General features: G+C 43.7%; 1 long non-coding RNA gene across 1 annotated transcript in view; it reads left to right on the plus strand.

The window, feature by feature from the left end:
* Nucleotides 1-24,734, plus strand: part of LOC121143308 — a 67,167-nt gene extending 42,433 nt beyond the window's left edge. Inside the window, exon 3 of the long non-coding RNA XR_005880518.1 lies at nucleotides 24,627-24,734. This is a non-coding gene — a long non-coding RNA (uncharacterized LOC121143308). The remainder of the gene's footprint in view (nucleotides 1-24,626) is intronic.
* Nucleotides 24,735-26,035: the final 1,301 nt, after the last annotated feature.

The following is a 26,035-nucleotide window of genomic DNA, read 5'->3' on the forward strand; positions in this document are numbered from 1 at the left end:
ACACACAGAAACCCTGTCTTCAGGAACCAAAAACCAAAACCAAAACCAAAATCAACCGAACACAGAACCTGGCTCCAATATTCCCAGCCTGAATCTCTTCAAATTTTTTTCCTAGCACTGCAAGTTAAAGTCCAAGGCCTGCTCCACAGCCTCCTGAAGCCCACGTAAAGCCCACCATTGGTCAGTTCCTGCTCCTTTCCTGCCACTTACTTTCTCAGTCCCACCCATGTCCAGCCCCTGTGCCCCACCCCCAGCCTCTTCCTGCTTCCCGTGCATCCATGCCTTCAGGATTAACCTGTGCTCGTGAACAACGGCTCTCCCGATCTTTGCACAGACAGCTGCCTCTTGTCCTTTTAGTACGCAGCTCAAATGTCACCCTAAGCAGCCTCTCCCAAGCTGTTAGTGGTTCCATGACCTTATTTTATTTTTCACTATATCCAAGATGTGTGTGTTTGAGAGAGAGAGAGAGAGAGAGAGAGAGAGAGAGAACACTAGTATAGAGAACCCCAGGAAATGAACCTTGCCTACCTTGTACAAGATGTGTATCAGTCAGAGCCCCAACAAGCAGCAGATAACATTTTCAAAATACCTTAACTGAAAGGAAATTAGAAAAAGAACTGTGTACAGAGACAGCAGTCTGAAGGGAACCAGTGGGGCATAGTGAAGAACAAAGTAGCTATTGGAAGTCATCCCATCCCTAGGCCTGAAAGATCTAGAGAAGGCAGCCATATTAGTCTGCTTTTCATTACTATAACAAAACACCCGAGGGCGGATAACTTTACAGGGGAAAGAAGTCCAAGGCTGAAAGGTTGCACAAGTTGATAGCCTTTTTGCTGGGCGAGTCCAGAGATGGTGCTGAGTATCATAAGGGAAGGCCCCACCTGTGAGCACGCTTGGGGGACCAAGTTATTTTAATACCTCACTACGGGGATTAAATTCTAGTGTGTGTGTGTGTGTGTGTGTGTGTATACATTCGAGTGCGACTCAAATCATATTAAATCATGTTGAAGCAAGACCGTGTCTAGGATGAGGGATGCTGGCACTGAGGGGCTGTGGCAGGGAGTGAGCAAGAAGAGGCTTCTTGGTTTACTCACCCTCCCGTCAGTTTCTAGGAATCCAGGGAATAAGGGTGCAGGGGGAGGATGGCTCATAAATGCCAATGGCCTCCAGTTTCTTAGGGTACAAGTGGGCCGGGAGAATCCCGAATGGAGCTGGATGGAAGCAGACCAGCAGAACCAGCCATTTCCCGCGTGGGCAAATGTCCACTGAGGAAACAAAGCCGAAGAGAAAAGAGATACCTCAGGAAGCGTTACGCAATTGTCTGTACTGTGCAGGCTAGCATCCTCTACAAATCTTCAGTCAGGCGCAGTGACTGGAAGCTGTACTCTCAGCACTCAGGGTGCTAAGAAAGGAGGATTGCCATGAATTTGAGGCCAACCTGGGCTCAGATTGAGTTTTAGAACTGACTAGGTTACAAACTATCTCAAAAACAAAAGGGGAAGCATAGTAATTTTTAATCCTCACAGGAAACCTTCGAGAGACATCAACCCTGTGGGTAGTTAAAGATCCTGAGGCCTCAGAGGCTAACAGACACCACTAAGAGGAATCATGGAGCCGAGATTACAAATGAGGCCCAGAGGTCTTTGTTTTGTTTTGTTTTTGAGACAGGGTTTCTCTGTGTAGCTTTGTAGAGCAGGCTGGCCTCGAACTCACTGAGATCCGGCTGCTTCTGCCTCCCGATTAAATCTGCTGGGATTAAATGTGTGCACCACCACTGCCTGGCTGAGGCTCAGTTTTATCTCTGCATCAAGTTAAACACGTTTGTATACTGCCAAGGTGAGCGGAGAGCCTGCACCGGTCTTGGTGGGAAATGTCCCCCAGGCTTCTGAATCCTAGGACACCTCTGCTGCGGTGTCTGTGGCTCTTAGCCTGGTCAGGGTCCACAGAGGAAGACGGCTCCCCCCAGCTGGATATTACAGTGACAGTAATGCCAGCCTAATGCCATTCACGCTTCTAGCTCCGTCGATTGCTTTCCTTCATCTCCTTTGTGTGGGTCTGAATTCATTTTTGTTATCTATAATGGTGTGTCTCTGTCTCTGTGTAGATATGTGCACGTGAATACAGATGCCCATGGAGACCAGAGGCTTTGGATTCCCAGGAACTGGAGCTCTAGGCAATATAAGTCACTCTATGTGGGCACTGGGAGCCTAACCTGCGTCCTCTACAAGAGCGGCCCATGATTTTAACCACTGGGAAATCTCTCAAGCCCTTAGTTTTTATCTTTTCAATAGAAATTTCATATAAATATGTATTGTATGTTGAGCATATCCTCTAACCTCCCCCCCTTCTCTCCTACCTCTTGCCTCCTGTTAGTTTCATTTCTTCCCCAAGACAGTTTTACCTCTGCTCTCAGGTCATACATCTGCGATTTCATATATCTATATAAAATCCAGGGACCACACAAATGAAAGGAAACATGGTGCACCCCACCCCCCACTGCTGGTAGGAATGTAAGCTGGATGCAACTGGAGACAGTCATTTCCCCACAAACAGCATAACTTCGTTGTTTCATTGTATATATAGGCCGTATTCTCTTTATTCATGCGGCCATGTTGGAAACCTAGGTGGGTTCCATAGTCAGCCATTGCAGAGTAAAATAGAGCTGCAATAATCTGATGTGAAAGTATCTACCCTGTGGTGTGTTGATTCAAGTCCTTCAGGGAGACACCTTGAAGTGCGTCACATGCTAGGTCTGCTGTTAGATTTTGGAGAAACCTATACTGGTTTTGTTAGTGACTAGACCAGCTTACATTCCTACCAGCAGTGTGGAAGGGCTCACTTTTGTCCATATCCTGGCCAGTGTTTGTTGTTTATTTTCTTGATGTCTGTCATTCAGACTGGAGTAAGATGGGATGCAGTGTATTTTAATTACAAACCGTCTGTATCTTTATGATGCAATTACTTGAGAGCGTCCCATCTCTTTAAATCTTCAGAGAGACTTTGTCCCTTGTCAGGTACCCATCAATACCGTCAGTTCATCAGTGTCTTTCACAAACCTGTACCCTTTTTTCCATTTAATATTGGATCACGAGCAATTTTTTTTTACCCAAGTTATATAAACAGTGTTTCCAAAATTATTAGCATATGTCCATAGTAATGAGTACATGTCTATAATGTACCTGGATCATTTTTATTCCCTCTTTTCCTCTGACACTAGTGTCCATATTCTTCCCACATAACACTCCTTTTACCTTTATGCCTTTTAAAATAGCGTCTAGATTCCACACATGAGGGGAAATGTGTGACGTTTGTGGCTCTGAGGCTGAACTGCTTCACTTAAGGTGATGATTTCTGTTTCATCCATTATCCTGCAAATGGCACGATTGTTTTTCTTCATGGCTGAATAATACTCCATAATGTACACAGTGCACTTTCTGTATCTCTTCATTCATTGATGGGAACCCAGGTGGATTCTTCAACCTGGCTGCTGTGAGTATTGCCATACTACCCAGCTTACTATTGGTACTCCAATAGTAACCCTCGGATCTAAGTCACTTCAAGTTTTGTTCTGTTGCTGGAAACTTGGATGGATATATATATATATGGTACCCTCATTCCACTCATACCAACTCAGTCAGGAACAACATTTTGGAGTTGGATTCCTTCCAGCGGAATTACTTCTATGATAGCTTCTGTCTCCAGGGAATACCTAGAAAACATGATTAGGCTCAACAGCTGTAATTACATCAAATAGACCCAGCTTTGAGAATCTAATTTGTTTTGTAATCTAATCCATCTTGTGGTAGAGTCAAAAGAGCAGTGTCACCTGGTGTACACAGGTGGCAGAATACCTTTGTAAAACCCATTCATGTGTTTCTCCCCTGATCCCTCCACCCATCCATCTGCCCACCCACTCACCATTCACCTTGGTGTGGGTGTGCCATCTCCCTGGAGGCTATGGTCTTCTCTAAAGATATACCATTTCACCATCTCTAGTGTAGCCTTGTTTGTTGGTGACCAAGAGCTAAGCCCAGATGTCATTATAACTGCCTGAAGTCCCAGCCAAGACCAGTAAATTTCATTATTATGTGGGACACTGCAGAAGTTTCTGAGGTGTCAAATTGAAATGTCAACTTTCATTGTATTTAAAATACCAAACTGCCCCTGTTACATCAGAAAGTCCCCTGAAAATGCCTTAAGGCACAGGAGGGGATGTGAGAGAGGAACTGCATTGGTGGAGCATCAGTGTCAGTGTGGCTGGGGACTGTACCCTTTGTTTCGCAGGCACCTCGCACTGGCAGAGGGTGGTGAAGCCTGAGGCCGTCGGCCCTGCCGCTGCTTGAGATTTGACTCCACTTCCTGCTGCATGAGCAGAGCAGATTCCTTAGTTTCTCTTCCTTACTTTCGTTATCTGCAAAATAAGGAAAATTTCCATCCCCTTTACAGCCCCATGAGCTCTAAATGACCCATTTGTACAGGAGGACACAATTCAAGGAGATCAGTGTCTGGGGCACATTAGGCAGTGTGAGTATCCGATATACCACTTGGCTTAGGATTAATTGCTGTGATACAACATCATGGTCAAAAGCTATTTGGGGGGGGGAATGGCTTATTTGGCTTACTCATCCACATCATAGTCCATCATTGAAGGAAGCCAGGGCAGGAACTCAAACAGGGCTGGAACCTGGAGGCAGGAGCTGATGCGGAGGCCAGCTTATTGGCTTGCTCCCCATGACCTGCTCAGCCTGCTCTCTCATTGAATCCAGGACCACCAACCCAGGGATGGCGCCACCCACAATAGGCTGGGCCCACCCCATCAGTCATTAATCAAGAAAAGGCCTCATTGCTGTGGGACTTTCCTACACTATGAATATGTAGTACTCTCATTGGTTTATACAAAGCTGACAGACTGGTAGCTGGGCAGGAAGTTAGGCAGGAAAGCCAAACTGAGAATGATGGGAAGAAGGAAGGTGGAGTCGAGGGAGATGATAGCCAGCTGCCCAGGAAGCAAGACATGCTAAAGGACAGGTAAAGCTACGAGCCACGTGACAATGCATAGTTTAATAGAAATGGGTTAGTTTAAGTTGTAAGAGTTAGTTAGTAATAAGCCTGAGTATTGGCCGAGCATTTATAATTCATATTCAACCTCTGAGTCAGTTATTTGGGACAGAGTGGTTGGGACAGGAAATGTCTTTACGTCTCACAGAGTTGCCTACAAGCCAGTCTTATAGAAGCATTTTCTCAATTGAGAGTCCCTTTTCCCAGAGAGCTCCAGCTTGTGTCAAGTTGACATAAAACACCAACATAGCACTCATCTTATTTTAAATGTTTTTACTTTTTCCTTGTAACTATGAGGCAGATCAGGTATTGGAAAAGTATATGTTCAACTCAGCCTGCAGATCTTCCTTCAGTTAGATCTCATGCTTGAATTTCTGAAGTTTTAAATAAAAGACCCAGATTTCTGCCTTTTCTTGAAAAAAACTAAAATCTCAGGTGGAAGCAACCATCCTGAGGTAAATGCCACTGACTTCTTTACATGGGAGTCTTCCTTGTCAGCGTGCTGCAGAATGGTAAGAGATGGGTTTGCTTAGCATGTGCAAGGCTCTCGGGTCCATATTACATTTCAAGCGAGCAAACACATGGAAATCACATCAGTGGTGAGTGACAGAAACTGTAGCAATCGCTTGAGGCAATGACTCCCATCTTGATTAAGATGCCCAAGGTGGGGTAGGATTAAAACAACAGTGTGTGTTTGAGAACTGTTGCCTCCTCATCAGCGCTGTTCGACTGTCTGCTCTATAGCAAGGTTTCTTGTCATATTATCTATGGACTGCCAGCCCTCGAATAATGATCCAGAGGCTTATTATTACTTATGAAAGCGTAGCCTTAAATTAACCCATTTAAAAAAACTATGTTCTCCCACACGGCTCAGTTACCCCTTCTTTGTTCTGCACATCCACTTTGCCCCAAGCCTGCTGGTGAAGTCATAGGCCTAGGTTCCTCCTCCCAGTTTCTCTCTCTCTGCCCAGAAGTCCCGCCTAGTCTCTCCTGCTTAGCTATTGGCTGCTCAGCTTTTTCTTAAACCAGTCACAGCAACACACCTTCACACAGTGTACAAATATCCCATGACGCTGCCCCGATCACTACAGGGTGTCAGCCCAGAACTTCTCTGTAGCTACCACTTTGTTCACTGGTTAGGCAAAATGCATCCACAGGCTCATATATCATATACTTACACACACACACATACACACACACACACACACACACACAGGCTCACACTCACATGCATACAGGGCACACACACATACAGCAATAAGAAGTGAAGAAAGGCATATCTTCTTTTTTGTTGTTGTTCCTATTCTTTTATTTTTATTTTTATGTTTTTATTTTTTACACTTTTTTATTAATTTATTTTTTAACATTCCAATCTCAGTTCCCCCTCCCCCCTCTCCTCTCTCTTCCCCTTCATCCCCCCTCCCATCTGCTTCTCTGGAGAGGGTAAGGCCTCCCCTAGGAAGTCTACTAAGTCTGTCTCATCATCTAGTTTAGGCAGGACCAAGGCACCTCCCCACCCCTATGCCCCTGTGTCTAGGCTGAGCAAGGTATCTCTCCATATAGAATGGGCTCCACTAAGTCAGTTTGTGCATTAGTGTTAGATCTTGGACCCATTGCCAGAGGCCTCACATATTGTTCCAGCCATACCACTGTCACCTGTATTAAGGGAGTCTAGTTTGGTCTTATGCAGGTTCCCCATTTGTCAGACCTGAGTCAGTGATCTCTCACTAGCTGGGGTCAGCTGATTCTGAGGGTTTTCCCATCATGGTCTTGACTCCTTTTTCATATTATTTTTCCTCCCTCACTTCCATTGCACTCCAGGAGCTTGACCCATTGGTTAGTTGTGGATTTCTGCATCTACTCCTAACTGTTTCTGGAAGAGGGTTCGAGCTTCTCTGGTGTTATTGATTGTAGGCTGGGTATCTTTTGCTTTATGCCTGGTATCCATTTATGAGTACATACTATATGTCTTTCTGATAAGGTATACCTTCTTGATGATGTGTTTTGTGTTTGTTTTCTGCAGACATGCATTTCCCTAAGAAAGAAAACCTTTATGCAAAACAAACGACAATAAAACTTTGCCAGGCGAAGTAGCCTGAGTAGTTCTGTAATCCCAACACTGGTGTTGGGTGGGATTGAAGGAGGAACATCATGGACTACATTATAAGACTGTCTGGAAACAAACATGCCAGTTATGGTGTATTAGTCCTAGCACTCAGTAGGCAGAGGCAGGTAGAGCTCTAGGAGTTCCAGGACAGCAGAGGTTACATAGTGAGGCCCTGACTGGAAACAGTTCCACAGAAGCCTCTGTCTCTGTCTCTCTGTCTGTCTCTCTCTCTCACCTAAAGGACACACACACACACACACACACACACACACACACACACACAAATACATACATACACACATCCTACTCTCATCTGTCAACACCCTACTTGCAAGAGACAATCTTGCCTCCTATTCTCTGTTGCTTTAAGAGGAGACACAAGGTCTGCCCATGGGCAAGAAGGAGCAAGTCGGGTGGATAGACTTCCAATTGCCAGGCACTTCTCAGCCAGTGTGGACACACTCAGCTCCTGCTTCTTAGCTATCTGGGGACATACAGCTTCTAAGAGAGAAGTTGTCTCTATTTTTAAACCAGATTAAAAGCCATAGAAGATACATAATTTGTTCAAGCCAACACATAATTGCTTAAGAAGAATGCTTGCCACACAGTAACCTTTTAACACATGGCAGTTCCCAATTCTCGCTTACAGGCAATTTGAGGAATGATTTTTTTTTCCAAAATCACTTTGAGTTCCTTAGAAAGGGTGAAGTGCTATGGGAACTTCACTGTTTAGAGTTTGAGATTCATTTGAGCTTGTCGGTGGTGGAGGCACATATCTTTAATCCCAGCACTCGGGAGGGCAGTGGCAGGATGATCTCTCTGAGTTCAAGGCCAGCCTGGTCAACAGAATGAGTACCAGGACAACTACGGCTACATAGAGAAACCCTGTCTTGAAAATACAAAAACAAAAACAAAGGAAGGAAGGAAGGAAGCAGAGAAGTAGAGAAGGAAGAAAGAAAAGATATTCATTGGAATCTTTCATTCTTGCTTGTGGACATGGGCGTGTGGGTACCACAGGGCACGCTTTCGGGGGTGGGGTGGGGTGGATGGGAGGGTGGTGTCATCTTATGGGAATCACTCTCTCTTCTACCATGTGGATCCAGGGGTAGAACTCAGGTCATCGGGCTTGCACAGCAAACACTGTTACCTGGTAGTTTTTTATGGTGGCTGCAGGAGCTCATGGGGGATGCCCTCTAAGACTTTGTGTAGTGGGACACAGCATGACCCTCTAGGTCCTCACTGTGGTCAGAGCATGTTCCCCAAATTCCTGTGCTGGAACTTAGTCGCCAGCGTGAGCGTATTGAGGGATGGGACCACCAACAGGTATCGAGCCAGCCATGAGGGCGGAGTCCCCGGGAGAGGATTGGTGACTTTAAAAAGGGCTGAAGGGAACTGACGCTTGTTCCTTTTTTGTACTTGTGTCCCTTCCACCATGTGACAGCTCAAATGCCAGCTGGGAAAAGAAGACCAGGTCTTCATCTGGACTTCCCAGCCTCTGGAACTTTGAACAATAACTTTTTATTATAGATTATTCATGCTCAGGTATTTTATTATAGCAGCACATAAACCAAGACAATCTTCTCAGGCGATATTGTTGCTAACCACCCTGGAGCTGTTTTTGAAGAAGCAGACCAGTGGTGGAGTATGTGTACACTGCCGGCAGCAGATGGACGGGTTTGGACCCTCCTCCCAGGACTTGCAACCCGTACCTCCCCATCCCGCCCTTCTGCCCACAGTGGACAGGCAAGGGGTGAAGAGTCCCAGTGGAGCTGAAGAGCACAGTGCCTTCCACCGGCCAGCAAGGTCGTTGCCAGTCCTAACCAAGTACAAGACCCCAGAACTGGACCCAACGAGTTTGCTGGTGGCTAAGCCTTGGTTTGGCTGTTGAATGTCCTGGCCAGCACTTACGGCTCTTCCTCCCAGCTCAACTTTCTGGGTTGCTCTTAGAGCAAGCAGGTTGGAGCCCCACCCTACACTCTCCCCTGAGATAATCTTTTAAAACTCCCAGCTGTGAGTGAAGGCCCCGTTCCCCGCCCCCCACCCCACCTCTGAGCTCCTTAGACCTCTTTGGCCCTCTCTCCTGCTGGTAATTTCCCAGGCTGAATCACTCTGACTATCTGGCCATCTCCTGGGGGAGACAAATAGTTTCAAACATTCTCAGTGACTCATGTGTCCTTAGTAGTTCTTCTATTTATTTATTTTTTTGTTGATGTTACACACACGCACACACCACCACCACCACCACCACCAAAAAAGTCATAGAATACACAATTTTCCCTGTGCATGCCTTCACATGAACGTTAGTTTTCTCCCATACAATTGAAGCAAAGGTCTAATTATTTCATCCTTAAGCAGCTCCCCGGGCTCGACCCTCCAAAGCTTGAGACTTTCTGGATGAGAAAGGAGTAGTACGCCGATTTGGTAGAGGGAAAACCGCCAGCCGCTTGGCATGCTGGGCCACTGGCTCTGCCTCCTGAGTGACTCTCACATCCGAAGCTTGCATCCGAAACCCTGCAATAATGAGACTAACAGAGGCAGCAGGACAACCCTTTTATGACTTAAAGCAGTTCTGAAAAGTGTCTCTGAGACCAGGAGAACAAGACCCCACGGTAATAGCCTGGGGGGTAATTAGCCTGAGGTGGGAGCAGGATGGGTCCCTGAGAATAGTTAATGCCTGGATTTTAGCTTCTGCCAAAGGCTTGGCTCTGGTGAGCTGGAGATCACTGCCTGGGTCTTCTTAAGGCATATTCAAAATGAAACAAACCTCGTTTTGCTCACTCTGTTGCCCTTTCGAATCTTGTGGCTGCCATTTGGGTCAGCAGGAACTGACCTGGGAGGTTCTTAAGGCGATGTTTTGGTCTCTGCTGTGTGCTGGTATGAGTACCACAGACTGCCAACTTCACAGCAGGCCAGACCCTCCATCCTCAGCCTGGCACACTTACCCAACCTTATCTTGCGGGATTTTTTCCACTTCGCTGCACCCTTCTAAAAGACTACAGTCTAGGCATACCTCCTAATCACACAGCTGCCGAGCAAGCCAGGATGCTCTCATGTCAGAGATTCTGAACACTCTGTTCCCTCCCAACATGTTCTTAACCCCTCTCCCCGGAGAACTCCTACTTATCCTTCATGGCCCAACTCACGCATTTTTTCCTCCTGTATCTCTCCAAACAGCCCCAGAATGTCTGATCCACCCTGTACCTAATGTACAATTCTATTACACAACCCTCTTGACCTCAATGTCAGTTAAATGATCTACTGGTAAGAAATTCTTTTGCAATATTTATATAGTTTTCATGATATGTCATGATGCAATAATAGAAAATGTAGGAAGCCTGTGGAGAAAAACCTCCCAAGCTATGTGCAGTCTCACTAGAGTCTGATACTGTTAGCATTTTGTTTCTGAGCTGGCATACACGTTGGCGCGTATCTGCACACCCAGCTGCAACGGGGGTGTCTGTCACATGCCCGAGGCTGGTCTGAGCAACATAACAAACAGTTTTTTTTAAAAGTCTCTATTTCTGCATTTTAAAACACCAGGTATATTATTATAGCTTACATCACATACAACCACCCATTTAAATTATATAATAAATGTGATGAATTTTACTATACAGTTGTTTAGCCACACAATTATTTTGTGAACATTTATGCCTCATACCCTTTGGCAATTTCTGTTTCCCTTGTACCCTATCCCTAGCCAACCCTTGGCTACCACTGACTTATTTTCTGCCTGTATAGACTTGCCTACTTTGGACATTTCATATAAATGGAATTATTAAACATCTGGACTTTGTGTTTCTCCTGCTTTAACCTTGTGAGAACACAGGTGCACAGGTGGGTGACACCACATCTGGTTAATGAGTCCTTTTATTTGTTCTTGGTTTAGTGTTATTTATACTTGCTGAGGATTTTGTGACTATATACAAAAGTTTTCTTTTATTGGATATCTCTGTTTTGTTTGGATCTCAACAGCATACTATCCTCATAGAAAAGTAGGCAGTCCCTACATTTATACCTTTTGTGAGTTGCTGAGGAATTAATATTAATTAGTATTATTTTAAAAATCTGCATAGCTTGCCAGTAAGACTATTGGGGCCTGTTTTTATTTGTTTGCTTGTTTTTAATCCATAGGTAATTAAATTATTCATTGTCTTGAAATGAAGGTTTTTTTATTATTATTCAAATATTGTGAGCTCAACAAATTAAGAAATAAGCCTGAGGACAGGAAAATTTGTTATTTATGGTTCCCAAGAGGGCCAAGCCATGGGGAAACATCAAAGGCCACATGGGGAGATATCAGGGCAGTCAGGGAGAAAGGAGTCAAGGGGAAAACTCGGGCACGAGGCTTTACTGCAGCTTCTGAGGGAGGAATAGCTGATGAAGGGTGAGCAGGGCTAGGATTTCCTGGTAGGAATGATTTTAGGACATGGTCTTTGGGACCTGTGGTTTGTTTATCAATTGTGTGGTACCTGGGCCTGCCATGATTACGACTGAAGAAGATAGCCCAGGACTAGGGATGTGTAGCTTAGGGGTCGAGTGCTTACTTAGCGCGCCAAAGACCCTGGGTTTGGCTGAAGGTAGTATGGGATGTGGATTTGTTTAGTTGGCACATGTCAAAACTTGTTAGGTATAGAAACTGGTAGCCTCTCCCTATAGCCACTAGACCCCAGATTTCAGATCATCAGAAATAATCATTCTCTTTCATGTTTCTTATAAGATAATATACAACTTTTGCATTGAGTCTTGTTCCATTTAACAACTTCTAATATTTCTTCTCAACTTACAAAAGTGAGTTAAAGCTGGGCATGGTGATGCATGCCTTTAATCCCAGGATTTGGGAGGCAGAGTTAGGTGGATCTCAGTGAATTTGGAACCATAGAGAGTTCTAGCACAGTTACTAGAGAGACCCTATCTCAAAAAGCAAAGCAAGCAAACAAAAACCCCAATTAATATCTTCATGAGATTGTTCTCCATTATTACACATGATGCAAGCTAAGTTTACATATATGTCTTTTTCTTATTTATCTAGATATTTCCCAGACTCCTGTTGTACTCCTAGAAGCAGCCCCCTACTGGCCTATAGTTGTGTGTTACTTTATTCAGCTGACGTTGTTCTCCTCTGCCTTTTTAATGTGTTTTTATTATTATTATTATGGTGTGTGTGTGTGTGTGTGTGTGTCCATGATGTATGTGGGTACATGCATGGCACAACACACATGCTGAGGTCAGTTGTCTCCTTCCTCCATGTGGTTTCTGGGTACCACAGGCTTGGCAGCAGCTCCTTTGCCCGCTGAACTATCTTGCCAGCCCTCTTTTCCTTCTGATGCACAAGTAATTTTAAAAGATATTTACATCTGAAACAATTCCTACAATCCCACAATCCCATTCCAAAGTGGCTTTTCCTGCCCATCCCACCTCCTTCTCAAATTCCATCACAGTTCATCTGTCTTTCCATGTGTTTGCCTACACGAAGAGAGAGGGGAGAGGGAGAAGGGGAGGGGAGAGGGAGAAGGGGAGGGGAGGGGAAGGGGGAGGGGAAGGGGAAGGGGGAGGGGAAAACAGAAGGGGAGGGAGGAGGCAGACATGGTTTTGGCCTTACATCATTCAGGTCATTCTTACTTTCTAGGATATCTAAGCATCCTTCCAAGCCGTAATTTAAGCTCATTCTTCTTTAAGCTGCCACACTGGGTTCCAGGACCAGTTAACAGATGTTTGGGAGTCCTTACCATGTGTCAGGCCCTGGTGTTTAGAGGTGGTATTCTTGTAGAGGTCACCAACACCATAAGGATAAAAAAAATTTGCCATCCCATTTTGATGAATATGTAATTATTACCCTCAAGAATACAAGCTTAGAAGAGGAGTTACTGAGTTAAAAGACTCTTGACATGAAATTGTTTTCTAAGAAGTGGGACTGATTTATTTTCCCAGGAGGCATGTGTAAGAATGCTCACTAACATGGTAGATGGGACATTTTAGTTTTAATTTGCATTTTTATATTACTTTGAGATCGAGTGCTTTTTCATTTGTTCCTTTAGAGAACCCTATCTAATACCACATTTATTAGACAATTGTATTTTCTTTCTGTATTATGAAATTTTTGTCCTTTTGCTAGCTTTTCGATAAGATCAATTTTGTGTTGTATTTATTTGCATGAATAATATATTGTACCTATTTCTCTTTTATGGTTTCAGTTGAAAATATTCTTATGTATGTGCTTTGTGGATTCAATTAAAAATATTTTATCACTATTTTATGCATATGAGTGTTTTGTCCATGTACCTCATGTGAGCCTGGTGCTTGTAGAAACTAGAGAGAGCATCAGATCTCTCAGGACCAGAGCTACAGACAATTGTGAGATGCCGCCGTGTGAGTCCTGGGAATCAACCTGGGTCCTTTGGAGGAGCAGTTAGTGTTCTTTGCTGCTGAGCCATCTCTCCAGCCTCTGTGTATATATTTTCCATTAATCATTATTATTAATTGTTGGTTTTTTTTTTTGAGACAGGGTTTCTACATGTAGCCCTGGCTGTCCTGGAATTAGCTCTGTAGACCAGGCTGCCTTCAAACTCACAGAGATCCACCTGCCTCTGTCTCCTGAGTGCTTTGATTAAAGGCGTTCGCTGCCAATGCCTGGCTAATTTTCATGGATCTTTGATAGACAGATATATTTTTTAAATTTCATTTTAATAAAGGCAAAGCATCCAGAGTTTCCTCTATTGCTGTTTCTTTTATTACATTTTTACTACAAAATTCTTCCTGGAATCAATCAAGACTAGTCGCCATCTGTTTACCTAGTTATCTGTTTCTTTTCTTCCCTCCAGCCCCCCCCCCCCAGCCCCTTTCTCCCGCTGCTTCATGAAATGAGGTCTCCCTTCACAACCCAGGCTGGCCTCTAACCCATAACCTCCCTGCCTCTGCTTCCCGACTGTGAGGCATACAGAAATTCAGCACACACCAGCCCTGGCTTCCTTGGCAACAACAAGTAATCAAAACAAAATGACAGGTGTTACGGGGAGCAAAGAAAGCTTTGACTTTATTATCTGTCCTAAAGGCGCAGTCACAGACATCATGGAACAAGTCACCCTTTGTCTACCGCCGTGGTCTGTCTCCATTCACCACTGGTGTGGGGCTCTGCCGTTCATGTACAGGGCTTACTTTTCTCAGAGACCCCACTCCCATTTTTGTATACAGTGTAGACACTCGTATCAATATGGTTGAGAGTCCTTAAATAATGTACAGGTAAAACTGCATAGATCCCTACAGAATAAGCATAAAATGGACATTTAATGGTAAAATCATGGAGATCATGATTTATTTATTTATTTATTTATTTATTTATTTGTGTCATGTGTGTGAGACTGCATGTTCCTTGGCACACATATGAAGGTCAGAGAACAACTTCCTGGGGTCTGTTTTTTACTTACACGATGAGGGTCCTGGGCATCAAAATTAGGTTGAGCCATCTCCTTCGACCACAGGTAATTTCCACTCTTATTTCTTATTGCTCAGTCTCACTAGGTTCTATAATTTGGACCTTATGTATCCCCCAAAGGTCTGTGTATGAAGGCTTGAACCCAAGATGGTGGCTCTATAGGGGAGTGGTAGAACCTTCAAGAAACAGAGGGGGGGAGTTAGGCCACCATGATGCTGTGTACTGCCAAGGCACAAAGCAAGACAGAACAACAGTACACTGACACATCTAAAACCCTGGGCTAAAATAAGCCTCTCTTCCTTTGAACTTTGATTTTTTTAAAGATTTATTTATTATGTATACAGTGTTCTGCCTACATGTATGCTTGCTGGCCAGAAGAGGCACCAGGTCTCATTATAAATGGTTGTGAGCCGCCATGTGGTTGCTGGGAATTGAACTCAGGACCTTTGGGAAAGCAGTCAGTGCTCTTAGCCTCTGAGCCATTTCTCCAGCCCTGAACTTGGATTTAAAAAAAAATTTAAATCAGAAACAGGCTTGCTTCACATGTCAATCCCAGCTCCCTCTCCCTTCCCTCCTCCCCCAACCCCCACCCAATCCCTACTCCATTCCCCAGGGAGGGTGAGACCATCCACAGGGGATCCCCAGAGTCTGTCATTTTGTTCAGGGCAGATCCTAGGCCCTCCCCCAAGTATCCATGCTGAGAGAGTCTCCCTCATTGTGGGATGGGCACCCAAAGTCCATTTGTGTGCCAGGGATAAATACTGATCTACCACCCAAGGCCCCATAGATTGCCTAGGCCTCCTCACTGACACCCACACTGAACGAAGATTTTTTTTCAAGTATTTGTCACAGTTATGAGAAGCTAATACATGAAGGTTGTGTTTGCTCTGTTCACTGTTTCAAACAGACCCTCTTTGGTTTTCTAGTCTTCTCTTCATGATCATAGCTTTGCCATTATTTTATAGTGCTTAATCTAGTGAAACACAGTTACTATAGTTATTAAGATTGGTATCTTTTTCTAGTGCTTTTGGGTACTAAATTTCACTTTGTCTGTGAAATATTCCTAAGCCATTTACCTTCCTATGTTTGGTAACATCATTTAAACTTTTTGAAGGATCTTTGTTTTACAAACCCAACTCTTACACTTTCTACATTATATGTAATGTAGGAAAGATAGTTTAGCTGAGTATAAATTTCAGTCGAACGCAGTCTGGCCCCTCCTCCCTTTGCTCGTCATTTTATATGGATTTTCAAGTTGAAAAGAAGTTTATTTAATTCTGTTAATTCTCTGATAATGGTAAACATTTGTATGACCTCTGTCATTTTATTTTGTTTGTTTTCCTTCCATGGCTGCTGTTACAGACATGGACACACTCCAGGTCTCTTAACAGGCACTAAACCCTATCAGCATCGTACTCCTTCCCCAGACTTGGTCTCCCAGCTCAGCAGGCTATCCCACTGCTGTGTTCTAGGGGGTGTTAGTTTTTTGACTCTCATATGGTCTATAATCAGTCTTGTTTTCCATTTCTACCTTAGGTCTTCTTCTGTTTTTTTAACCAGTATTGTCCCTTGTTTCTAATTTTTGTTTAGTATGTTATTGACCAAATTCAGTACAGCTGTCTCTTCTTTCGCTGTCTTTCTTTTAGCAGTTCTTTTTGATTCACATCTCTCTTCCAACGTCCAGCAACAGCCTGCACAGTAGATACAGTAGTGGTGAAACAGGTCCTGGGAGAGGATGGGGCTTCCTTTAGAAGGCTGTTAATGAAGATGAGGCTGGCAGGGAGTAATCCCCCTCCCCCTCATCTCTTCCTCCCCCTCTCCTCCTCCCCCTCCCCCCTCCCCTTCCTTCTCCTCCTCCTCCTCCTCTGAGACAGAGTTTCTCTGTGTAGCCTTGACTGTCTGTAACTCACTCTGTAGGCCAGGCTGGTCACAAACTCAGAGATTTGCTTGCCTTTGCCTCCTAAGTGCTGGAATCAAAGGAGCACACCACCACTGCCCAACTAGGAGAGTTAGTATTTTGTCCTCCATGTACTATTTGATCCGATCAACTCCAAGGTTGCTTAACACAGAAATGACTTTGTAAGTTCACTTGAATGAACAAGGAAGAACAGATCCAGGGTTTTGGCATCAACATCTCAGGTGATGAAACAGGCACCAATAGGAGGAATTGTTAGAGGAGTGTTTATTGTTTACTCTCACTTCAGGCTTAGAGTCATTCAGTGTGCCTCTGGCAGAGGATAACCGGTAGGTGAAAGCAGTGGTTAAATATATATTTAATTCTTTTTTTCCTTTTGTGCAATGCGTGTGTATCTGTGTGTGTGTGTGTGTGTGTGTGTGTGTGTGTGTGTGTGTGTGTATGTGTGAGGCAGGCAGAGCTCACCAATTCTAGGTAGTCTAACAAGTCAGGGAGCCCCTGTCTGCTCCCTCCATCCCAAGCACTGGGATTGCAGGTGGGGGTTTACACGGGTACCGTGACTTGTCGTGTCAGTCCTCATGCTTTCGAGGGAAGTAAGCTCCCCAGATCCCATACTTAGCTCTTGACAATAGCTGCAAGTATCTTGAGTAAGTATTGTGCATTAATTAGATATCTCTCATGCCAAAAAACCCCAAGACAATCAATCAGTTTATTGAAACAAAAATTTTCTTTTGGCTTTCGGTTTTGGAATCTCCAGTCCATGGTTAATTCGTTCATTGTGTGCTGGCCTGTGGCGAGGCAGTGCACTATGGTCCATAGTGCAGCACTGCTCATCTCAAGGCTGGGAAGTGAAAAGGAGGAGGATGGGCGTGAGACCAGCAGTCCACTTTGGGGACACACCTCCAATGGCCCAAAGAGCTCTCATTGTGCCCTATCTCTTAAACTTTCCTCCCCATTCCAGTAGTGTCACTCTGAAATGTTTGTTTGCTTGGTTTTTCGAGACAGGGTTTCTCTGTGACTTACTTTGGAGGTCTCAATGCATGGGAATTTGAGATTGGAACTACAGAAAATCTCACTGTCACTCAGTTTCAGTACTGTCACCTGGAAAATAGAGCCCCGCCCCTGAATGCAGTTGTTTAAAACCAAGGAGGTAATATGCAGATTTCAGACATGATTTGTGGACAACAGTTGGATTTTTATTTTTAGACAGGGTCACCAGGTAATTCTGACAGGCCTGGAACTCTCTACATACTCCAAATTGGTCTCAAACTCACAGAGATCTGCTTGCCTCTGCCTTCTGAGTGCTGGGATTAAAGGTGGTGTGTACCACCTTACTTGGCCTCCATAATTGGTGTTTAATAATTTATAGTTAATTCCCCTAACTATTCCACAACCATTTTCCCCCCACAGGAAATCATATATATAGGACAAATAAATGAATATTATCAATCTTCAGGGACCATGAATAACTTTAAAATTCATTTGTTAGTTTTTTATTCATGCTTAGGTTTTTCTAAGTCTGAAATCATGCCTATCTGACCTTCAAGACATCTTTCACCCTATTCTTATATACTCAAGCACAAACTTTCTGTTTTTTCTAAGTGATCTCACTTCGTTTCCTGCCTGGGTCCTAGAGCACAGGCAGAGGGTGAGGGATGTTCCTCTGTGTAGGAGCATCCCTGACTCCCAGCCTAGGAGTTGCTGGTGAGTTTTCAGTATTTGTTTGTATCTCATATTCCTCTGCCCTTTGTTTGTACTTCCCCCTCCCGAGCAGCTGCTGTTGTTGGCCTCTGCCATTATTATTCTTGTGAACACTGAGAACGGTTCTTTGGTCCAAAGTCTTCCCAGCTGGCTCTTGGCTAGTATTTTGCAAAACTGAAAAGTTTTACAGTCCCTAGTTTTTCACATCAGCTGTGCTTTCTGTACCAGATAGTCATGGGGCATGCTCAGGGCTCTGTGAGTCACTCCCTCCCTTTAATCATGTCTTTAAAAGGGACAGAGAGTTCAAACTCCTAAGACAGACAAAAATGGACCGCTTAGTTCTTTTCTGATTGGTGTAATGACTTGTCCCAAAGATGCTCGTGTCTACTCCACCTCTGGATCCTGAGTTGTTCTTGAAATCCACTCAATTTATCCATGCGTTTTTAGAAAATAACATGCAGTTGTTTTCTAAGTTGTCTTTTGTTTTTATTTCTTTGTAAATAATTCTTAAAGAGTTCCAGACTTTTGAATGGGTATCAAACTCGAAATCTCATGGACCAAATGCTCAAAACAACAACAAAAAACTTGGGTAGTAACATAACTTACATTTCATTTTGTGGTGGGTAAAAGAAAGGTGGGGTGAGGGGATACCATCTTTTAACAGCCCAGTGTCATAGAAGAATAGCTTACATCCAAACTAAGAAGGGAATCATCCTAGAATAAAGGAACATCTTTCCACCAGAGTGCATTTAAAAGAGAAACTAGAGATGTAGTGCTTTTTCCCTGCTCTGCCCAAGACTAGTGAAAAGCTCTACAAAGCCACCCGCTGAGGGAAGGGATCCCTCTACATCCTCTCACCAGTTTCCCGTGAGCCCTCTTTCCTGAGGTTGTCTTTACTGGGTCAAGGTTGCTCCTACGGGCACTTTCCCATCTTGCTTTAGCAGCATTTACAGACCTTTCTCCTGGCAAAGGCATCAATGCCACTCGAGCCTTGGCCATCAATTCTGCGAGCCTGAGTGTCAAAGGAGCTGGTGATGGAAAGGCAGCAGCGGCAGCAGCTGTGAGCTCTGAGGAAACAGAGCAGCTGCGCATTGTCATCCAGGACTCTCATGTCATTTATCGTGCACAAGGGTCGCCATGGTGTCCTCCTTCATCCTTGTCCTATTCTTCACCTAGGCGGAGGGAACCTAGAACCTTTCATCTTGGTGCCATTTGTCTTATTCTCTTTAGGGGCCTTTTTTCAGGTCTTTACATCAGATTCTGGCATATGGCCCAATGTCACACACAAAATGCAGGGCCACACAGAGCTCTTTTTTTTTTTTAGGCTAGGTTTTATATTGCTAAGGTAGCATGAAACTCTAAGTAGTCAAGGATGCCCTTGAACTCCTGATCAACCTACCTTTCCCGGGATGGTATATACCACCTCCCAGCTTTTGTTGATATTTTGAGGCAGGATCTCATATAGCTCAGGCTAGCCTCAAACTTTCTATGTAGCCCAGGCTGGCCTTGAGATTCTGGTCCTACTTTCTCCTCCCAAATCCTGGGATTACAGGAGTTGAGTCAACATGCCTTTTTCAGATTCTCTTGATCTCAGCCACAGCATCTACAAAATCCAGAGGAAGATGAGGTGTCTGGTGTGCTTGGATGTTCCTTTGCTCTCTCCCACTTCCCTTCCTTTTCCTTCCCTTCCCTTCCTTTCCCTTTCCTTCCTTTTCTTCTCCTGCCCTTCCCTTCTCTCTCCTACCCTGATCTTTCATGGAGTTCATTCTAAGAACTGGTAGCTTCACACTGTAACTCTCTCTTTCTCCAAATTGCAAGTGATCAAATAAACGATGTATACTAGGGGTCAGGACTTTAATTTCCCCATCCCTGCAAAGTTCCTGAATACAATAAAGTAGAAAGAGGACAGCTTTGGAACCCAGAAGATTTCACTCCAGCCATGACTCTACTTGCTGCTGGGGAGCTTGGGCAAAATGAGAATGAAAGTAGTGAGATCAGCCTCATGGGACTGATGTAGAAATTAAATGAGTTTATCAAATGTTTGTAGCTGGAAAGGGGTTCTTGTCACTTCTTAACATTTTTATAGGGGTTGTAGATACCAGACATGTCCATGAGCCAGCAAAGACATGGGTTGTGACTAATGAAGTCTCAAGAAGTTCTCTCCCTACAAACAACATATCCTTCCAGAGTTTACTATCTGGTTCTTACTCATGTAGGCACACAGAAAGTTAAGATTTCATAGCCTCATGTCAGATGCTATACCCATTACCAACATGACTGCTTAAACACGAACTGAACAAGGTCAACAATAGACGTGCAATATGGACAGGGAAGTGCCTGTAGCATTAACCTCAGTTGTCTGGAGCCTCAACCCTACACAGAGAGCTATAGACAACTAAAGGACGCCGAGAGTGGGACTTACCTGAGGAAGCAGACATCAATTACTTAGCCGATACCAAATGCTCATCCTTGAAAATATCATACAAGTATATGTATTTAGGAGGGAGGAATACGGATATATGGGAGGGCTTGGAGGAAGGAAAGGGAAAGGAAGAAATATATAATCGTCTTATAATCTCAAAAACTAAAATACTTGAAATGATTTCCTAGTCTTTTTTAAAAAATATTTTTATTTTAAATTATGTGGATGTTTGTGTGTCTGTACATGCAGAGGAGTGCAGGCACCCACTGAGGCTAGAGGCGCTGTATCTCTCTAGCATTCCAGGTGGTTTTGAGCCATCTGGTGTGGGTGCTGGGAATCAAACTCATGTCTTCTGCAAGATCAGTCCATGTTTTTAACTGCTGAGCCATCTCACCATTTTTGTGTTGATGAGGAACTATGTAACTGAAGTTTGGCAAATGGACTGTGAAAGCAGGTAGTGTATGTCCCCTATGGGTCTGGTTAGGTTAGTACCAAACCTACTGAGCATCATAGTACACTGAAGTACTAGTTACTTCTGTAATTGTCTGCTTCAATGTCACCGAGAGATCCCAAGGTACTTTTATTCCCCGTATTGCTGGTCAAGGAAAAGAGCCAGCTTTAAAAAAAACAAAACAAAAAAACCATTTCACAGAATGTGTCCCTTTTATACCACCATGAAGTTGGAGTTGAACTGTCATGATCTGGTAAGAGTCTATGTGGGAAGATTTGTGATGCCCTTTCATTGATTGAAAGGTAGGCACAAGAAAGTCTACACTATAACCCCCAGGATCGAGCTACAATGTATGACAAACAAAATAGGAGCCAGGTTCTCTGGCAGAGTGTACTTCTTTGCATGTCTCCTCCCCTTTCTGCCTGAAGTGACAACTACCCTTCAACAGCTAATCCTGGATGATTTCAGAACTCAATTCAACGCGCCTTCTAGGAATGCGCTCAGACTCAGGGTTAGACCTTTGTGCTGTATTCTAATACACAAACATGCTTCCTTTGAAAAGTAACATTTCTTTCTTCAGCTGCAAACAATCGATTCCCAGGGTTTGGATATGGTTTCAATGTGTCCCCAAGAGTATGTAGGCTGGGAGCTTGCTCCCCCAACTTGTATTGATGAGAGCTGGTCGCTCCCTTAAGAGGGAACCCCCCTTCTCTGGCTTTCTGTCTTGCTGTGTGATCTCTCTGTCCTTATGCCGTGAGGTCCTCACCAGGCCTGGGTTGATTCTGGTACCATACCCCTGAACTTCCAGAACTGCAAGCTAAATGAGCCATTTTTCTTGAGAGCTATTTTGCCTCGAGTATTTTGTTGTAGTAAATACTGACTAATGCACTGCTATAGACTTTGGAATGTTCAGGTATTCAAAACAAAACAAAACACAATCTTCCATTATTTTGTCACCTAAGGGGTATTTTCACACACACACACACAACTTAGTTTCCCTTTAATTTTCATACTTGCTTTTCCCTTTTACTATAGGTCTTGAAGGATTTTCTATTTGCCCATAGGAATTGAAGTATGCAATTGTTTGTAGATATCCCACTATTAAGCATACCAAAGAATGAAGCCTTCTTGTTATGATTTTACTATAATGAAAATCTCCTTATAGTAAATGATTCTGAGATGAACAACCTTGAATGTAAATCTTTGCCTACATTTCTGATGATGTAATTTTGAAAGATTATTATTGTTTTGTTTTCAGTTAGGTGTATGCATGTGTGCCCGACTGTGGGTTTGTGTGTGAGTGCAGTGCTCTCAGAGGCTGGAGGCATCGGATCCCCCGGGAGCTGGAGTTGCGGGCAGCTGTGAGCTGGCTGCTGGAAGCCAAACTCAAGCCCTCTGCAGGAGCAGCACAGACTCTTAACTTCTGAACCGTCTCCCCAGTTCTTTTACTTCTTAGGATAAACTCTGAGGAGTAAAATTTCAGAGTCAAGGGGGGTACAAAAGGATCCAAAAGCGAGGAAGGAAGAGTGGAAAACCTCTCCAGAACCTGCCTTTTCCTTTCTAGTGGTTCTCTTCTAATGCCTCCTGTGTAAATGGAGCTCTTCATTGGTCTAAGTAATAAAAACCCAGAGTCGGATATAGACGGAAATGCTGAGAGATTAGAGAGAAGGAGCAAGCCACGACACACCTTAGCTCAGCAGACAAGAGAGCAAGTTCCTGATTCTCCCTGCTTATATCCTGTTTCCGCCCAGCTACTTCAGTTCCTGTCTGTACAGACCTCCAGACCTCTATGGTTTGCTAGTGGCAAGCTCCATTCTCTGACTGTCAGACAGGCTTTATCTGTACAAGCAAGATACCACCACAGCACAGAATTACATCACGTGCATTTATAGCGTCCAGATTGTGGCAAAAGTGGGAGACTATACATCCGGATTATGACTCACAGATGAAACTCCTTCCTTTTGTTTAATTGAAAAAAACTATTTTTATACACCATACATTGATCATGTTTTTCCTCTCCCCCCTATTTCTCCCACGAAACCCTTGTCTAGTTTAGGTGGGTGAGTTGCTGAGGTGGCTCCAAGGGGAAAGGGGCTTGCCAACAAGCTTCATGACCTAAGTTTGACTCCTGTACCCGCAAGGAGGAAGGACAGGGCCGACTCCTGAAAGTTGTACTCTGACCTCCATACATGTGCTGTGGTGCTCACTGCCCCTCCCCTGATTAAATGTAATCAGACAGTTAACTTGTTAGGAGACAATTACTCTCTCTGTTGCATTTGTTTGCATTTCTGTGATTACTAGTAGATATAAACGTTTCCTCTCCAAATCTCCACTGGTCATTGTATTTCTTGTATGATTTGCTGTTGTGACTCAAATATGAGGCATCATGACTTTCGAAAGTATCCTTTCTTTTTTTTTTAATTCTGTAAAAAACATCAGACTCCATCAGCCAGACAGCACAAGGGAAACTTTTCACATGAATTGATTGATGTCTGTACTTGCATATACATACACAGAGTTCAGAGTGTGTTTTCTAGTAATAAGAATAGATGGAATTGTGGTTCCAAATGCACTTGACCTCCAGGGACTGACAGGTTCTGGGGAACTGACAAAGTAGCCCAGAAAAAGAAATCGAGACTTTCTAAGGGCGAGCCAGGAAGTCATGCCCAAACCTAGCCTTCCCCCTCTCTTCAAAGCATTCTCCATTGGCCAGTGTTTAAATCACCTTTGGCACAACCTCTATTGGGTCATCCTTTAGAACCACAGAGGAAAAAATAAAACCTATCACTTCGTAAAACTAGAACCCAGACATTAATTAGAGAATTGCTCACCTGGACCAGGGTGATGCCTTTGTTAATGAGCCCTCATATAATTATCACCCAAGTTTTTTTTACACCAAGTGTGAGTTCTCAAGAGAAATTGCCATGGTCTCTTAAGAATAAAATTACAGAATGCTAGAGAACACGGGCAAGAAATATCAGTTTGTTGCCAGAGAGCTAATATGGTGAGTCACTGGCTGGAATCTAGCATTTTACTGGACCTCAGAAAAGCGTCTCAAATTTTCTTTGAGAAGCAGAGGAATTCATCTTACAAACCTAAGAGCTTCAAGTTTTCTTTCTTTCTTTCTTTCTTTCTTTCTTTCTTTCTTTCTTTCTTTCTTTCCTCTTGTTCCTTTCTTTCTTTCTTTCTTTCTTTCTTTCTTTCTTTCTTTCTTTCTTTCTTTCTTTCTTTTCTCTTCTTCCTGTCTGTCTGTCTGTTTGCCTGCCTTCCTTCCTTCCTTCCTTTCTTTTTTGTTTTTATTTTGTTAGGTTTTGTTTGGTTTTGAGACAGGGTTTCTCTGTATAGCCCTTGCTGTCCTGGAACTAGCTTGCAGACCAGGCTGGCCTCGAACTCACAAAGATCCACATGCTTCTGCCTCCCAAGTGCTGGGATTAAAGGCATGCACTACCACCACCCGGCTTGAGCTTCAAGTTCTGAATGAGGAAAGTGGACAGATTTTTATTTTGTGATAAAAATGTTGAAAACTTTTTTTTGGCTTAGGGATGAAAACTAAGAACAGCCTTCCTGGAAGCCTGGAGTGAATGAATGTGCTGTCTCTTTTTATCTGACTAGTAATCCTCGTCAGTACAGACATGCATCAGTATGCCGTTCAGGTAACAAATAATTACTCACTCTTTGCTCTGCCAATAAGTAATTTCTTGACTGTGCTAACATAATGGCCACCATGGGCATGATTATTTGGACTTGGAAGAACTGATGGTGTGATTACATTGACCTTTACAATAATGTATCCAGGTCCCCCTCTCACAGCCCATGCTTGTGAACAGGTAACTCAAGCGAGCCTCATCCCTTTTTCTTCAGCTTGGGTGGTAGATGCATCAGTACCCCCTCCCCACGGCACACGTGGCAATAATTAAAACCTTGGCATGGCACTTACATAAAAGATATGTGAACTATTCCAGGCCGGGACTGTGAATTGATTACTACCTTCCCTAATCAATTGCAGACATCCTTAATCGTGTGTCATCTTGACAGGAGAGCCAGCAATGACAACCTGAGGAGAGTTACAAAGTGCTTAGGGATGAAAAATATTCATTTCCCCTGGCATGCATGTGAATGAAGAGATTCTAGAAATATGCTGATAAAAGAAATCATCATATTTCATAACCCCAGCCTCCTCCATCCTCTGATGTTTCTGGCCTTGCTTGCTCATTTATAATAACATTCAAATTAAGTATAAGTTTAAACTGATGTTATAGACTGAATGCTCATGTCCTCTGAACCCCAGATTTGTGTGTTAAATCCTAGCTCCAGGTGCAGTGGTATTTGGAGATGGGGCCTTGGGGTAGTAACTCCTGCTAGATTAAGCCCTTCCCAAGGGGTTAGTGTACTGAAAAGGAAAATGCATCATACGCCACTCTCCCTCTCTGCCTCATAAAGCTATAGTGAGAAGTCAGCCCTCTACAAGCCAGGAGCCCTTGCCAAGAATTGAACTGATAGAGTACCTTGATCTTGAACTCAAAGGCCTCCAAACTGAGCTATCCAGTTCACAGTAAACATCTTCTATGGCAGTATTGCAGACTTAGAAATTGAATTTGTCAGGGATTTTTGTTGTGTGATATTTTGCTTGTGTTCTGACAAATAAAGTTTGCCTGGAGATCAGGGGGTGGAGCTAGACCAGCTGCACATGTGGACTTCCAACAACTGGTACTTCATGCAGAGGATTCGTACAAGATCAGGTTAGCATCGTCTGGGACTTGAGAGATGGCTCAACCGTAAAGAGTGCTTGCTGCTTGTCCAGAACACCCAATATCTGATCTAACACCCATGTTAGGTGTCTCCAGGGATCTGATCCTATCTTCTAGCTCCTGTGGGTACCTACATGCATGGGGCATTCACGCACACATACACAAACACATAAATAAAAATGGATATGAACCTGGAAAAAA

This window comes from Mesocricetus auratus, unplaced genomic scaffold, assembly GCF_017639785.1.
Source record: "Mesocricetus auratus isolate SY011 unplaced genomic scaffold, BCM_Maur_2.0 Super-Scaffold_100011, whole genome shotgun sequence".
NCBI classification, from domain to species: domain Eukaryota; kingdom Metazoa; phylum Chordata; class Mammalia; order Rodentia; family Cricetidae; genus Mesocricetus; species Mesocricetus auratus.